This window comes from Heterodontus francisci, chromosome 30, assembly GCF_036365525.1.
Source record: "Heterodontus francisci isolate sHetFra1 chromosome 30, sHetFra1.hap1, whole genome shotgun sequence".
NCBI classification, from domain to species: Eukaryota; Metazoa; Chordata; class Chondrichthyes; order Heterodontiformes; family Heterodontidae; genus Heterodontus; species Heterodontus francisci.
This window is the reverse complement of record NC_090400.1, coordinates 53,301,503-53,314,654: the sequence shown is the minus strand read 5'-3', so window position 1 is coordinate 53,314,654 and position 13,152 is coordinate 53,301,503. Positions and strand designations below refer to the sequence as shown.

Here is a 13,152-nt window from a genome sequence, read left to right as displayed (position 1 = left end):
TGAGCGCCTCGCACCTGATGACCAGGTTCTTAGCCCAATGGAGAGAGATCGCTGCCCCCACATTCTCAACTTTTGTCGTACCTTGGCTACTCGCTTCTTCCAGGTTTTGGTGCACGCCCCGGCCTTTCTGAACCATATCCCCAGCACCTTCAGGTAGTCTGACTGAACGGTGAAGGGGACAAAAAATCGGTCAGCCCAGTTCCCAAAGAACATGGTCTCACTCTTGCCGTGGTTAACTTTGGCTCCCGAGGCCAGTTCAAACTGGTCGCAGATGCTCATCAGTCTGTGCATGGACAGCGGATCCGAGCAGAAGACGGCGATGTCATCCATGTACAGGGAGGTTTTCACCTGAGTGCCTCCACTGCCTGGGATTGTCACCCCTCATGCTCGCATCCTTCCTAATAGACTCAGCAAAGGGTTCAATACAGCAAGCAAACAAGACCGGGCACAGAGGACAGCCCTGTCTGACTCCAGATTGGATTGGGAAACTTTCCGATTCCCACCCATTGATTGAGACTGCGCTACTGATGTTTGTGTAGAGCAGTTTGATCCAGTTGCAGATTCCCTCCCCAAACCCCATTTTGGAAAGCACGTCCATCATGTAGGTGTGTGATATCCTGTCAAAAGCCTTCTCCTGGTCCAAGTTGATGAGGCAGGTGTCCACCCTTCTGTCCCGTACATCGGCGATCGTATCCCTGAGTAGCTCAAGACTATCAGAGATCTTCCTGCTGGGTACAGTGCAGGTCTGGTCATGGTGAATCACCAACTCCAGAGCAGACTTGACTCAACTGGCTATGACTTTGGACAGAATCTTGCTGACCTCTGTGGCATTGGTCATGAGTGGTCTGTGGGCTTAGAGCTTGGTCTTACTGCTTAGCTGCTGAGATGGAGCTGTGTCTAGTCGGGGCTATCCCTTTAAGGTTACAGCTCAGTCACTGTGTGGGGTGAGGGAAGGGGCGGGTGGGGGCAGTGGTTTCAGTAAGTAGATCCTGAAGTCAACCAGAGACCAGTTGTTGAGAGAAATCTACATTGATTGTCAAAACAAAACTCCCATCTTTAATGCTTGGGAGAGACCAGATTTTCAAAAAGTAATAAAAAGCAAGAAATGACTCGGTCTTTTTATTAATGTACCTTTTGATTTTTATTTGAAGTGGAATGGGCATGCACTGGATGTAAAATTATTTTTAATACATGTTAGCAGATCTTATGTGTTTATAGGTAGTCTGGGATTTGAAGCATTGTTGTAATGTTTAGCTGCTAACTTGTTCTTTTAAAGCCACTTCTGAGGTAATCCTTGTGGGGTAATGGTCTAAATGGTGCTGATGCCACTTTAAGTCTATTGTTGGAAGCTGCAGCTGCTTGGGTCCTTGATCTGTTATCACAACCTCTCCATGTTATGTCGATCAGACAAAGAGCAGAACGCTGCAGGATTCATTTCTCATTTTGTATACTTTCTGGGGGGAAAAAAAGACAATTGCGGATCCTGTACTTAGCATTTCATTATAGTGCAGTAACAGAGTTGGTATATATTACTGCCAGTTTATTTTTGTAGTGTTTTTCAAATGCATTGCCATCAGTAATACAGATGAATTTGTTGCATTCAGCAATGAGCTCACATTTCAGGAATGGTCAGAGTTGGTTTTAAAGCAAGTTTCTTTGCATTCAGTTTAAGAAGTTGGTTGTGTGTTTTTTCTTTCCCAATTTGGTTTTAATACATTTGCACACCCTGGCTGACTTTAAAAAATGTATTTCAGAAAGCATTTATAATTTTAAGAAAGGAATTTTGTTTTCTAGTATTTTTGGCAAATATTGACAGTTTTGTATTTACATGGCAGGTCGTCCTGGCAGGTGAAGATCACCAAGTTTGTGTCGGGTTCTGAGTGCAAATGTACTTGAACTCACTGAATTTGAACAGTTGTGGGTTAATTGTAACTAGAATTTTCATGTGTTTTGAAACAAAGATTTTCAAACTGGGTCCCTGGGTTCTGGAGATTCTGTGAGGGGATTCCAGGAGGTTACTAAATTTGTCAGACTTCCATATTTGTTGTGTTAGAATGTTATTTCTGCTGTATTCAAATATATAAATGATTTCTGCCATGATAGTTTTCCTCTTGACTAGCTGACACTGGCTTTAGAAATTCACTCAGGGGTCCCTAGGAGTGCATTGTTATTTGCTCGGGAACTCTGAAATTTGGAAACTACTGTTTTGGAAGAGGAGTAGCAATCAACTAAGACTGATTGATTGACAAAGTGTTTGTCTGGTGATGTGTAATTTCCCAGATGGTGAGTTCTCAATTCCAGTTGATACTAGTTGCAGTTTTTAGTTTTGCTTTTCAACTCTTACCATTTGATTTAATTCTCTGAAGGCATTGCACACTTTTGTTTGATGTATACAGTATATTTCAAGTGTAGCAATGTTTTAGGCATTTTAATTGTGTTGAATTGCAGTTTCTGTCTGTGCAACCAGGCTCTTTACCCAAAAATACTATGTGCTTTTTAAAAACAATTTGCAAAACACTGCTTGGATTCAGCTACATAAAATCTGTTCGGACCATGAATACTTCAATAAGAACCTAAGCCTCATCTTCAGTGTAAAAATTCCCAGCTTCTACAGTCTTTCCTTGTAACTTAGGTGTCCAATCTCAGCTTACAGTTTAGTTGCCCTTTGCTGCGTGCTGTCCAATGCCTGGATTAATTTCTGATACAGTAACCAGAATTGTACTACTATAGTGTGTCCAGACCAGTACACTGCACAAACTCAAAGTCAGTTCTTGAGATTATCTGGCTATCAAGTTCATATTTGCTCTCTACAGCTGGTGTGCACCATGCTCACAGCTTCATCGGATGTATCGACCAGCACCCTCAATCTGTCTCTTCGTCTTGTCCCATAAAACCATACTAGTTAGTTTATATTTATCACTAGTTATTACCCTTTAACAATCTTGCAATTTTGCATTTGTTCACATTGTGACATCTGGCATTTTTAGCCCAGCTTTCCAAATTATCCTGGTTATTTATTTACCTGTTTCTAATAGTAATCAAATTAAACTGCTCCCAGAAGTAGGGTTCAAGCCCAAGTGGACATATATCCATTAGATTTTATGTTCGGTGCTTTAGCTATTCTTTCAGCCTGTCATCAAAGGTAGGAACCTCATTCCAGCACTATGAAGAATGGTGTTTGCAGTCCCTCCCACTTTAGTATCACCTGCAAATTTGAGTACAAGTTGGAAGCTATCTTTTTATTTTTCAGGAACTGTCCGTTGCACCTGTTCTCCCTGTCCTGAGTGTCACTCTTGACCAGGCTGTGCAGGATGTAAATGACGTCATGTCAGGCAAAACCAAACCAGATGCATCGTAAGTGAGTATGAGGCATAGGATAGAATAGAAAGTATTCACAGTGTGGTGGGGTGGTACAGGCCTTGCATCCCAAATTCTGATCCCTGCAGGAGCGCTAGTGCTTTCTGTTACAGCTGTCACATCATGAGATTGTATATTGCAAGTGGATATTTGTTTTCAGGCCCCATTAAGAAAGTTGTAAGAGTAATTTACATGTGGCTGCCATCTAATTACTGCTTTATGTTATGTGACTGTGAATTGATTGCCACAGTTTACTTAATGGTGCCTGAAAATTAATCTCCCAGTGGCCATTATGATGGGGCTTTAGTTCTGAGTATTGAAGAATTGAACTTGCCTGAAATGCTTTCCAAACAGCGTTTTCAGTTTTTCACATACAGCTCTTTTTCTCAATGCACATAAGAGTATGAGTTTTTTTTTAAGGAAAGATCATTTAATTTCAATCTACATATCTTCTCACCATACCCCTGAATCTCTCTACAAATTTGTCTCATTACAGCTTGAACCATATATTCTATTCACTTCAATTGCTTAGAGAGCATAGTTCAGTTTGATGCTTTGTCCAGTTTTGAGGGAGTGCTGAATCATCACTGCACTTCAAGTCGGTGTTAAACTGTGACTCTATCTGCTTAATTCAGTGCTTCAGGTGAATGTTAAAGATCCTCTTTTGAAGAAAAGCAGGCAGTTCTCTTGGTTTTCTGGCCAATGCAATGTCCCTCCCTTAATCGACACCACCAAAAACAAATAGCTTAATTGATTTAATTACTGTTGGTGGGACTGTGTTGCTGTATGCAAACTAATTGCTTGCCAAACAGACCTACATAACATTAATTGTACAATAAAATTCCTTCCATGTGGAGCACTTTGGGATGCTTCTGAGAAATTTGATAAAGTACAAGTTCTCCTTGGTATAATACTGTCTCTTTTTCATTCTTCTCTCATGCTAATCATTTTGCACTTATCTAATTAAATTGCATCTGTCAATTATTATCTAAAAGATTGAATCCTTCTGAGCATAGTTACATTTACGCTGTTTAACTGCTTTTATGTTGGTATCCTTTGCAAACTTGGAAATTTCATTTACATTTTATTTATTCTTTCATGGGATGTGTGTGTCACTGACTAGGACAGCATTTATTGCCCATCCCTAGTTGCCCTTGAGAAGGTGGAAGTGAGACACCTTGATCCGCTGCAGTCCATTTGGTATATAACACCTGCAGTGCTGTTAGGGAGGGAGTTTCAGGTTTTTGACCCAGCGACAGTGAAGGAACGGTGATGTAGTTCCAAGTCAGGATGGTGTGTAGCTTGGAGGAGAACTTGCAGGTGGTAGTGTTCCCGTGCGTCTACTGTCCTCCACCTTCTAGGTGGTTGAGGTTGTGGGTTTGGGGGCTGCTGTCGAAGGAGGCTTGGTGAGTTGCTACAGTGCATCTTGTATATGGTGCACCCTACTACCACAGTGCAACAATGGTGGAGGGAGTGAAAGTTGAAGTTGGTGGATGGGGTGCCGATCAAGCAAGCTGCTTTGTCCTGGATGGTGTAGAGCTTCTTGAGTGTTGTTGATGGTGGGGTTTCAGCGATGGTAATGCAGTTGAATGTCAAAGAGATGTGATTAGATTCTCTCTTGTTGGAGCTGGTCATTGCCCGTCACTTGTGTGGAGCGAATGTTACTTGCCACTTATCAGCCCAAGCCTGAATGCTGTCCTGGTCTTGCTGCATATGGATGCGGACTGCTGCAGTGTCTGAGGAGTTGCGAATGGTGCTGATCATTGTGCAATCATCAGTGAACATCCCCACTTCTGACCTTATGATGGAGAGAAGGTCTTTGATAAAGCAGCTGAGAGTGGTTGGGCCTCGGGCCCCACGACCCCTGGATGTTTAACCTCCAACAACTGCCGCCATCTTTTCTTGTGCTAGGTATGACTCAAACCATTGGAGAGTTTTCCTCCAATTCCCATTGACTTCAGTTTTGTTCGGGTGCCACATCCGATCAATGCTGCCTTGATGTCAAGGACAGTCACTCTCACCTCACCTCTGGAATTCAGCTCTTTTGTCCATGTTTGGACCAAAGCTGTAATGAGATCTGGAGACAAATGACCCTGGCGGAACCCAAACTGAGTATTGGTGTGCAGGTTATTGCTGTGTAAGTGCCGACACCTTCCATCACTTTGCTACTGATTGCGAGTAGCCTGATGGAGTAGTAATTGGCTGGATTGGATTTGCCCTGTTTTTTGTGGACAGGACATTCTTGCGCAATTTTCCACATTGCCGGGTAGATGCCAGTGTACTGGAACAGCTTGGCTTGGGGCGCAGCTAGTTCTGGAGCAAAGTTTTCAGTACTACTGCTGGGGTGTTGTCAGGGCCCATAGCCTTCGCAGTATCTAATGCTTTCAGTTATTTCTTGATATCCCGTGGAGTGAATCGAATTGGATGAAGACCTGCATCTGTGATGTTGGGAGAACTCAGGAGGAGGCCAAGATCGATCATCTACTTGGCAATTCTAGCTGAAGATAGTTGAGCCTTGACTTCTGCACTGACATGCTGGGCTCCTGCATCATTGAGGATGGGGATGTTTTTGGAGCTGCCTCCTCCAGTTAGTTGTTTGATTGTCCATCACCATTCGCGGCTGGATGCGGCAGGACTGCAGAGCTTTGATCTGATCCGTTGGTTGTGGGATTGCTTAGCTCTTTCTATTACTTGCTGCTTCTGCTGTTTGGCATGCATGTAGTCCTGTGTTGTAGTTTCACCAGGTTGGCAGCTCATTTTTAGGTATGCCTGGTGCTGCTCCTAGTATGCTCTCCAGCACTCATTGAAACAAGATTGATCCCCTGACTTGATGGTAATGGTAGAGTGAGGGATATGCTTGAGCTATGAGGTTACAGATTGTGGTTGAATACAATTCTGCTACTGGTGATGGCCCACAGCACCTCATGGATACCCAGTTTTGAGCTGCTAGATCTGTTCTGAATCTATCTCATTTAGCACAATAGTAGTGCTACGCAAAAAAAGCAAGAGTCGCAAAACTAATTTCTGGGTAACCCTGGCCTTGACCACTTTGAAGCTTGGGAACTTCTCCATTATGGATGCCCTCTGTTTTCTGTTTCCTGTTTTAAACCAATTTTCTAGCCTCTGCTGATCTTTCTCCCATTTAGTGACGTTAATTGCTGATGTGGGATCTTGTCAGAAACTTTGAAAATTCAAGCACATCATATCAACTTCATTGTCATTGTGCAACATCAGTAATATTTTCAGAAAACTTCCGGTAAATAAAGCAGATCTTCCTTTTGTGAGTCATTGCTTTGGCAATTGTTAAACTTGTTTTGCTGCTCAACTAATGTTAAATTAATTTGTCTGTAATTTCCAGTTATATTTTCCAGCTTTTTTAAAAACATTGTTGTTACTTGGCCACTTTCCAGTCTTCTGGAAGCTCCCAAATTAAGCAAACATATCAGAATGTTATTTGTCATGTTATGATTTGTCTATTTGTAACTTTTGTCAATCAGGACCACCTGGAGAAAAAAAGTCAAAACTCTTGGATTTAGACTTCGCTTTATCCGTGAGGGGATTTTATTTTAAATAATAAGTGTCTTTTACAAGAGCGTTTGTTGTCTGCCTTTGTAACTTGATTACTTTGACCTTATTGTAAATTTTTAGTCAATTTCAAACTTTAGCATTTAAATATTGCCAGAGTAGATTGTATACATAATTCAAACAATAGAGATGACTTGCTTATCACTATTTCATTCAACGTTGAAATCTGCTGTAAAGAATGTATGTGTGTGCATTGTGTGCTCAAGATATGACCAGGAATGTGCATTATTCTCCTGCCTGTCATGGCAACAGGTAGTTGGTCAGTCATTCCAGTGAATTATTGAGGTAATTGAATCAACAGTTACTGGTCTGAACAGTCACTTGCAAAGCATAGTTCCAAATCCTGTGGGCAGTAACTCATGCCCATCCTACAAGCTGCACAAATTTTTTTAATAGGCTTTTTTAAATGGTTGCACAGCTGTCTTAACCAGGATTTCGCCATACCTTTAGGGTGGCTGTAGGAGTTTTTGAAAGGTGGGTTTAAAATAATGCAGAAAGGATTGTAAAAGAATAAACATGTTTGTGAATGGTGGTTTATAGCCAATAAATGATCTGGGACAGCACCACAAACATCAATAGTTTTCATTTATATAGCATTGTTAACATAAAAACTTCCCAAGGCACTTCATAGTGGCATAAGGGGTAAACAGACACACAGCCAGAGATCAGAGGATGTGTTGTTTAGTCCTCCACCACCACTCACGACTGGATGTGGCCGGACTGCAGAGCTTTGATCTGATCCATAGGTTGTGGGATTTCGTAGCTCTTTCTATTGTTTGCTGATTCTGCTGTTTTGCATGTGTGTAGTCCTGTGCTGTATTTTCACCAGGTTGGCAGCTCATTTTTAGATATGCCTGGTGCTGCTAGCATGCTCTCCTGCACTCCTCATTGAAACAGGATTGATCCCCTGGCTTGATGGTAATGGAAGAGTGGGTGAGGTTAGACGGGGATGGGTGAAGCTGTGGAGAAATTAAACATAAGGATGAAAGTTTTAAGTTTGAGGCATGGGGAGAGGAGGTGGGTTTGCTGGGAGCTAATGCAAGTCAGTGAGGACAGGTATGATGGGCAAGCAGGACTTGGTGTGGGATGTGATATGTGCAGCAGAGTTTTGGATGAGCTGTAGTTTGTGGAGGAAAGAAAACCAGCCAGGAAAGCATTGAGCTAATCATGTTTGGTATTGCCACATATGAGGGTTTCATTGGAATATTGGTTGAGGTGGAGATGGATGATAGTACGAAGGTGAAATTTGACATCCTTTGTGAGGGAGAGAATATGGGGTTGGAAGTTCAGTTTCTGGTTGAACAGTATACCCAGATTGTAAACTGTCCAATTTAGCCTGATACAGTGGCCAGGAAAGGGAATGGAATTGGTGACAAGCATGTGGAGCTGGAGGCAAAGGCTTCATCTTCCCAATGCTTAGTGTGTGGAAGTCATTTGGATGAGATGGGTTAAAGTACCCTGGTTGCAGTCACAGAGGATGTTGTGAGACAGTTTTGTTAGGGTTGTTTCGAGTTCAGTGCCAAAGTAGAAATCTTATTGGAAGGCTTCACATAGGATTGTGAGGAGGAAAGCATAGCTCTGGCAAGTAACACTTTCAAGGATCTTGTAGAGGAAAAGGAGAATGGAGCTGGGGCAGGAGTTGGAGAGGACCGATGGATCGGAGTTTTTTTTAAGGAGCAGGAGTGATGGTGGGTTTGAAAGGGAGGGGGGCAGTTCCTGAAAATTGGGAGTTATTTACAAAGGGAAGTGGCTAGATCAAGTGTTTAGTGGGAATATGGTTGAGGGAGCTGGAGGCTGATCTCCTGGAGATGAACTTGGATAGGGTGGGCAAAAGATGATGGAGAAACTAGAAATGGGTATTCAAACCTGCGTGGGGGCAGGATTGGCGGGAGGTTTGGGTTGTTTGGCAATGGGAAGGAAAGGAAAGGAAATGTTAGATGTGAAAGCTTTATTCTTGGTAAGCCATTTCTGATATTTAGTTCATTTGATGCATTTTGATGTGCTAAGTATTTTAATATTTCAGACTGTTGAGATGGATTGTATTGAGTGGAGAGGGATATTTGGTTTGAATGCTGTAGCCTGTCATAGGTTTGTGTTTTTGAGGAAGCGCTCTGTCTGATCATGGATCATATTTGCATTGTTTTGAATTCCATGAAATTGGAAGGCAGATTATTAAAGGGTAAATAGCTGAGAATAAGGGAAGCCAGAGCAAGATATGCCTTTTAGTAGCATCATGTAATGGTGGACGTGGGAAGGGTAAACGACACTGGGGAAGGAATTTAGCATGTTTCTTACATAATGCACAGTAGTAGTAGAAGGTAGTTCCAGCTGTGGTATTGAAGACTTGTCAACTAATGCTATAAATTGCAAATGTTTGGTGTCACGAACATGATCACTTTTATAGGATTGCACTCATCCTTAAGATTATCTAACTAATTTGTGCTTGTCGTAGGAGTTATTGGGATGTCATTGTTTGTAAAAATGTAAATAGTATTTCATGGTGTCTCCATTAAATATTCTGTATCTTATTTATATTTTGATCTGATAATTGCACATGTATTTGTGAAAGGGTAATCATGTTTGATAAACCAGTTAGAGTTTTTGAGAATGTAACTAGAAGAATAGATAAGGGGGGACCAGTGGATGTAGTGTATTTGGATTTTCAGAAGGCTTTTGATAAGGTCCCACACAGGAGGTTAGTAAGCAAAATTAGAGCACATGGGATTGGGGTAATGTACTGGTATGGATTGAGAATTGATTAACGGGCAAAAAGCAGTAGGAATAAACTTGTCGTTCTCAGGTTGGCAGGCTGTGACTAGTGGGGTACTGCAAGGATCAGTGCTTGGGCCCCAGCTATTCACAATCTATATCAATAATTTGGATGTGGGGACCACATGTAATATTTTCAAATTTGCTGGTGACACAAAACTAGGTGGGAATGTGAGTTGTGAGGAGTATGCAAAGAGGCTTCAAGGAGATTTAGACAGGCTAAATGAGTGGACAAGAGCATGGCAGATGAAATATAATGTGGAAAAATGTGAACTTATCCACTTTAGTAGGAAAAACAAAAATGCAAAGTATTTCCTAAATGGTGAGAGATTGTGAAGTGTTGATGTCCAAAGGGACCTGGGTGCTCTTGTTCATAAGACACTGAAAACTAACATGCAGGAGCAGCAAGCAATTATGAAGGCAAGTTGTATGTTGGCCTTTATTGCAAGAGGATTTGACTACAGGAGTAAAGAAGTCTTGCTGCAATTGTATAGAGCTTTGGTGAGACTGCACCTGGTGTATTGTGTACAGTTTTGGTCTCCTTACCTTAGGAAGGATATACTTGCCATAGAGGGAGTGCAACAAAGGTTCACCAGACTGATCGCTAGGTTGGGAGAATTGTCCAATGAGGAGAGATTGAGGAGACTGGACCTATATTCTTTAGAGTTTAGAAGAATGAGAAGTGATCTCATTGAGGCATACAACATTTTTAAAGGGGTCGACACGATTTCACAGAATCGTTAGTGCAGAAGGAGATCATTTGGCCCATCATGTCTGCACTGGCTCTCCGAAAGAGCAGTTCCCTCAGTTCCGTTCCTCTGCCTTCTCCCCATAACCCTGCACGTTCTTCCTTTTCATATAACTGTCTAATTCCCTTTTTGAATGCTTCAGTTGAACCTGCCTCCTCCATGTTCTCAGGCAGTGCATTCCAGACCTTAACCACTCACTGCATGAAAAAGTTTTTCCTCATGTCACTTTTGCTTCTCTTACCAAATACTTTAAATCTGTGCCCTCTCATGCTCGATCTTTCACGAGTGAGAACAGTTTTTCTCCATCGACTCTGTCCAGACACCTCATGATTTTGAATGCCTCTGTCAAATCACCTCTCAACCTCCTCTTCAAGGAAAACAGTCCTAACTTCTCCAGTCTGTCTTCATAACTAAAATTCCTCATCCCTGGAACCATTCTCGTGAATCTTTTCTGTACTCCAATGCCCTCACGTCTTTCCTAACTGGACGCAATACTCCAGCTGAGGCCGAACCAATGTCTTGTACAAGTTCAACATAACTTGCTTGCTCTTGTGCTCTATTCCCCTATTAATAAAGCCCAGGACACTCTATGTTTTATTGACCACGCTCTCAACCTGTCCTGCCACCTTCAATGACTAATGCACAGACACACCCAGGTCACTCTGCTCCTGCACCCACTTTAGAATTGTACCCTTTATTCTATATTGTCTGTCCATGTTCTTCCTACCAAAATGAATCACTTCGCATTTCTCTGCATTGAAATTCATTTGCCACCTGTCTGCCCATTCCACTAACTTGTCTATGTCCTTTTGAAGTTCTACACTATCTTCCTCACAGTTCATGATGCTTCCAAGTTTCGCATCATGTGCAGACTTAGAAATTGTGCCCTGTAAACCAAGGTCTAGGTCATTAATATATAACAGGAAAAGCAAGGGTCCCAACACTGATCCCTGGGGAACTCCACTACAAACCTTCCTCCAGCCCGAAAACATCAATCAACCACTACTTTGTTTCCTGCCACTCAGCCAATTTTGTATCCATGTTGCTACCATCCCTTTTATTCCATGAGCTACAAATTTGCTCACATGTCTGTTGTGTGGCACTGTATCAAATGCCTTTTGAAAGTCCATGTACACCATATCAACAGCATTGCCCTCATCAACCCTCTCTGTTACCTCCTCAAAAAACTCCAGGTTAGTTAAACGTGATTTTCCCTTAAGAAATCCATGGTGGCTTTCCTTAATTAACTGGCATTTGTCCATGTGACTGTTGATTTTGTCCCAAATTATTTTTTCTAGAAGTTTTCCCACCACTGAAGTTAAACTGACTGGCCTGTAATTGCTAGGCTTCTCTTTACACCCTTTTTTGAACAACGGTGTAACATTTGCAATTCTCTAGTCCTCTGGCACCACCCCCGAATCTAAGGAAGACTGAAAAATTATGGCTAGTGCCTCTGCGATTTCCACCCTCGGTGTCCTTGGATGCATCTCATCTGGTCCTGGTTCTTTCTCCATTTTAAGTACAGACAGCCTTTCTAATACTTCCTCTTTATCAATTTTATGCCCTCTAGTCTCTAGGATAGATGCAGGAAGGATGTTTCTCGTGGCTGATGGTTGTCTCGACCCAGGGGACACAGTCTCAGAATAAGAGGTAGGCCATTTAGGACTGAGATGAGGAGGAATATCTTCACTCGGAGGGTGGTGAATCTTGGGAATTCTCTACCCCAGAGGTCTGTGGAGGCTCAGTCATTGAATATATTCAAGGCAGAGAGCGGTAAATTTCTAGATATTTAAGATATCAAGGGATATGCGGATAGTACGGGAAAATGGCGGAGGTGGAAGATCAACCATGATCTAGTTGAATCACGGAGTAGGCTCAAAGGGTTGAATGGCCTACTCCTAAATCCTATGTTTCTTATGAAACTTATGCAAATATTGTGAGAGGCCCTGTCTTCACAAAGACTTGTGCCCAACTGGCACTTACATTGCACGCTTTCACTAGGCACTTCAGTGTTGTATAGGATCGTAAATTGTGTTGAAAGCATAACCATTTGCAACAAATTTATTCGAGTGTTTTGAGGATGTAACTAGTAAAGGGGAGCCAATAGATATAGTATACCTGGATTTCCAAAAGGCATTCAATAAGGTGCCACACACAGGATTAATAGGCAAGATAAGGGCTCATGGAGTTATGGGTAATATATTAGCATGGATAGAGAATTGGCTAACGGACAGGAAGCAAAGAGTGGGAATAAACGGGGCATTTTCAAGTTGGCAGGCTGTGACTAGTGGAGTGCCGCAAAGATCAGTGCTGGGGTCTCAGCTATTCATGATTTATATTAATCTTTAGTTGAAGTGACTGAGAGTAATGTATCTAAGTTTGCTGATGATACCAAGCTAGGTGGAAAGGTAAGCTGTGGGAGGACACTGTGAGGCTGCAAAAAGATATAGACAGGTTAAGTGAGTGGGCAACAAGATGGCAGATGGAGTATAATGTAGGGAAGTGTGAAGTTATTCATTTGGTCATAAGAATATAAAAGCAGAATATTTTTGGAAGGTTTGACACTTTTAAATGTTGATGTTCAGAGAGACTTGGGTGTGCTCGTACAAGGAACACAAAGTTAGCATGCAGGTACAACAATCAATTAGGAAGGCAAATGGCATGGTGGCCTTTATTGCAAGGGGATTAGAGG

The 13,152-nt window shown here is 42.1% G+C and overlaps 1 protein-coding gene across 7 annotated transcripts in view; it reads left to right on the top strand.

The window, feature by feature from the left end:
- The window catches only part of ulk2 (unc-51 like autophagy activating kinase 2), a 132,957-nt gene that overhangs the window by 19,119 nt on the left and 100,686 nt on the right, over window positions 1-13,152 (top strand). The gene's annotated exons all lie outside the window — the stretch shown is intronic.